Source organism: Eleutherodactylus coqui, chromosome 9, assembly GCF_035609145.1.
Source record: "Eleutherodactylus coqui strain aEleCoq1 chromosome 9, aEleCoq1.hap1, whole genome shotgun sequence".
In the NCBI taxonomy this organism is placed as follows: Eukaryota; Metazoa; Chordata; class Amphibia; order Anura; family Eleutherodactylidae; genus Eleutherodactylus; species Eleutherodactylus coqui.
In genome coordinates this window covers 75,556,342-75,560,548 of record NC_089845.1, presented here as the reverse complement: position 1 = coordinate 75,560,548, position 4,207 = coordinate 75,556,342, and positions in this window count along the sequence as shown.

The window sequence follows — 4,207 nt, the reverse complement described above, 5'->3', positions numbered from 1 at the left end:
TCTCATAAGTTGCAGTCAGTCTGTTATACACTCTTCAGACACCTAGAAGGAGTTGTTGGAATGAAATAAAAATGTTCTCTGTGTGACTAACATTGATAGAAGCGATTACAATATCGGAGGAAAAGGATAATTTATTGGAGAAAATTGAACACTTGAAGGAAGGCTCTAGTATCCTGTTGTACCACCTCTAGCTTGGATACAAGATGTGATACAGGTGAGAATAGAGGCTCTAGTACCCTGTTGTATGGCCTCTTGCATGGATACAAGATGTGATACAGGTGGGCATGGAGGCTCTAGTACCCTGTTTTACTGCCTCTAGCTTGTATATAAGATGTGATACGGGTGGGCATGGAGGCTCTAGTACCCTGTTGTACCGCCTCTAGCTTGGATACAAGATGTGATATGGGAGAGCATGGAGGCTCTAGTACCGTGTTGTACCGCCTCTAGCTTGGATACAAGATGTGATATGGGTGGGCATGGAGGCATATTGTTCCACATTTGCTGTAACTGAACCTCTAGATCTTAACTCGTAGGCTATGAAAGTTGGCATCCCAGATGGTCCCATACATGTTCCATTGGTGATAAATCTGGTGACCAAGCAGATTTATCACCATTAGAACATGTATGGGACCATTCCCCTACCCCCCCCCCCCCCCTTCATGACACCAATACACATAAGGGGCACCCTGGGCCAAAGATGTCCTCCAGCCAAGTTCCTGGAAATGACACCAGACACAGCTACCTGTAATGATGGTTCCACCTGTCTCTGGATGGCAGATATGCAAGAGCAGCTCCAACTGTTTTGTTATCAGATGGTTCTCTACTGGTGGTCTGTTGACTGTGTCCTAAGCCCAGTTGCCTTGACTATGTGCCCTCATGTATTCACTAGTCCCAACACCACCTAACAGTCTGGTCAGAATGGCCCAGGGGATGGGCAATTTGTCAATACGAACATTCAGCTTCTGTCATTCCAATAGTATGCCCAAACTCTTAACAGGGGCAAAATCTCTTCTGATTGCGTCGCAAAGGCATCTAGTGGTCAACAAGCTCTACACCAGCAGAAAAAGAGGTCACTACACAGCGGTCGCATTAATGTTTTAGGGCCTCAGGTGGCAAGACCGTTCAGCTAATCACACCACCTCTAATAATCTGCATATTTTCCTAAGATGTAACTGCAGGACACACTTTGCAGCAAAAGTGACAACTCCTAGGTGTTTGGACTCCAAAGCCTTCAAGTTAAAAGTAAAGCAACCATTCTGATGAGCCGAGTCATACATAGTGAAAGGAGCTGACTACTGCAAATTACGCTGGACAATAGCAGAAACAAGGAGCTTCTTTTCCTGCTTCTAGGTTGCTGTGTGCGGTTGTCGTTCAGTTCTAGTTGTAGCGGGACAACCATTCATTTATAACGGGTGAAAGGTTCTATGGTTTATACAGAGTAGTAATGTAGAGATTGCGGACAGATCAGTGCGGGTGGATGTACTTGTGAGGCCCTGGGAAATGCTTCCCTTTTACCATTCCAGTAACAACTGGTCAGTCTCCTTTCTTCCCTCAGATAATTGCATGCAGACACAATGGCTTCATCATCTCTTCCTACATCCAGTATATGTCTTGGCTCTTATACAATTTAGGCCCCCTATCCATGGCTATTGCGCAATATCGCCAGCGATAGTCCGCCACGGGGGCTGCTGTCAGTTCTCCGCAGTGAGCCTATCTGACAGGCTCACCGCGGAGAATCGCTATGATTCTCCGCTTGTGGACACAGCGGCTGCGCTTTTTATAGCAGCGCGATAGAAAGCCTTCACTGCGTTACCCGCAGCCGGATTATCGCCGTGGGTAACGCAATGAACAATGCCTATGGACAGGTAGCCTAAGACTAAAATATATTTGACAAAACCCCATGAATGGCCCGGTCAGTAAGGGCCTGTACAAACTGCAGCCTGCCGGTGGACATGTACCTTTGCCACATTTCTGACTTATGGCATCCAGTACCTCTATGGATCCATTGTAGTAAAGAAAATATACTGCATGGTTTTTTCCCTCCTGCAGTCTGCTGCCCTTTCCTAGGTAGTTGAATACAAAGGCATGCCAACGCATAGAGGCCAGATGGAAAGCAGGACTCACTTGGCATCTGTCTGGTAAATGGGGGCCAATGCAAGCTATGCAGTGAAGGCCAGGCTAAAAGCCCTTTTACACTGGCTTCAACCAGTACTCTATGCTACAAACTGGGGCTCTATTACGTGAGGGCCAAGAGGGACCTCGCTGCTAAAAAGGTATTGAATAGCGACTGAACATTGCCGAGGCTAGTTTCACACGGGCGATCACGATTTCGCCACGTGAAAATTGCATCTTTGATCCTGCAATTTTTTTTGGCATCGGCAATGGTTTTTTTTTTTTTAGAATTTTAGAATAATCGAATTGCTGCCGCCTGTGATAATACTTAAAGGGGTTGTCTCGAGGAAGCAGTGAAATTTTTTTTTTTTTGCCCAGTCCCCCTAATTAAGCAAACATTACTAAGCCCCCCTGTAAATGACTTTTCTAGCTGGTTTGTACTTACAGTTCCAGCGTTTCAGCAACTTATAAAAAGTTTCCCCAAGATGGCCACCGGCTCTTTTCCCGTCGCTTGCTGTAGCCCGACGTGTGCGCTCCCGAGACGCTACCAGCTGTGTCTCCCTGACAACCAGACGCCCCGCAGCTGCCGACCGGACCCCGGGATTGAATGCGGCTGACCAGTCACCCACCGCCAGGCAGCAGGTAACCGGCGGTAGGCTCTGGGGCCACAGCGGCAGTCAGTCACGCGTCACCCCCGTCAGTCCGTCACCCATCACTTACCTGGGCGGCTGGGCGGCTCTGCTGGGCTGGGCTTCTCGGCTGGGCGGCTCCAGTTTCTGCACCTTCCTCTAACAGAGGATGGTAGCAGAATGGCCGCTCCAGCGCGCTCCCGAGAAGATACAGCTCGTCTGCGCATGCGCAGAAGAGCTGTAGCGGCGAGCACACTGAAGCGGCTCGTGCTCCGAGCAGAAGACCGGACTGCGCAAGCGCGTCTAAAAAAGCAAGCCGCCAGCGAATTTAGACGGAACCATGGAGACGAGGACGCTAGCAACGGAGCAGGTAAGTGAATAACTTCTGTATGGCTCATATTTAATGCACGATGTATATTACAAAGTGCATTAATATGGCCATACAGAAGTGTATAGACCCACTTGATTTCGTGAGACAACCCCTTTAATTTTTTTTTTTATTGTAATAGTCAATAGAATTTTTTTAAAGTTAAAATTGCATCGCAAGTTTGTGGTGTTGCGATAAAAAGTAGGCTCCATAGGGAAACGTGAGATAATCTGCTTTTTTACTGACTCCCGCAGCAGCCGAAAATCACGCCATTATCTCGCCCATGTGAAACAAACCTAAGAGTTACATAGGCAAACTGCAATCCAGAGACAATATGCTATGGAGGAATGAATCCAAACTGGAGCTCCTTGGCAATGCACCCCTGTGTTATGGCTATAGATGATGCAATACAGAAAAGTATTACATAATGAGGCGATACATAATGTGGGGCCGCAGGCCTCAATGTCGTACAGGAACAATGATATCAGAGGATTATCACAGCATTTTAGAGCAAAATGTGCTGCACCCATGGTGTAACCCCTGCCTCCTCTGTGGACACCAAGAACTCACTTCCTCCATAGTGTGGAGTTTGACTGCTGGGTAGTCATGTCAGTAGTTGTATACAGTACAGCATAAAACAGACAAACGGATGAAAAATGCCAAAAAAAGGTATTTATTTTACATGTACAACCACAATACAGCAGCTTGTTATCGGCACTGTGACTGCGGACGGGACATGAGTTCTTGTCAAAAAAGGCTTGTGTACGAACAGTTTATATACAGAGGTGTTAAGGGCTCCTTCACACTGACGATCGCAATTTTGCAGTGCGAAAATCTTTGTTCTCGCAATTTGAACGTCTACAATGCTTTTTCTTGCAAAAACATCGCTGCTGATTGTGATTTTTTTCTTTTTTTCAGTGAGAGACAATATGACTTTCTAATCTGAAAAATGCATGAAAATCGCAAGTTCGTGCTTTGTGCTGCGATAAATAGGAGGCTCCATAAGGAAACACAGGAGATAGGACAGGCTGCGACTTTTTTTTTTTTTTTTCACCGCAAATGGGAATGAAACAATTGAAAATCATTGGTTTCATAATTC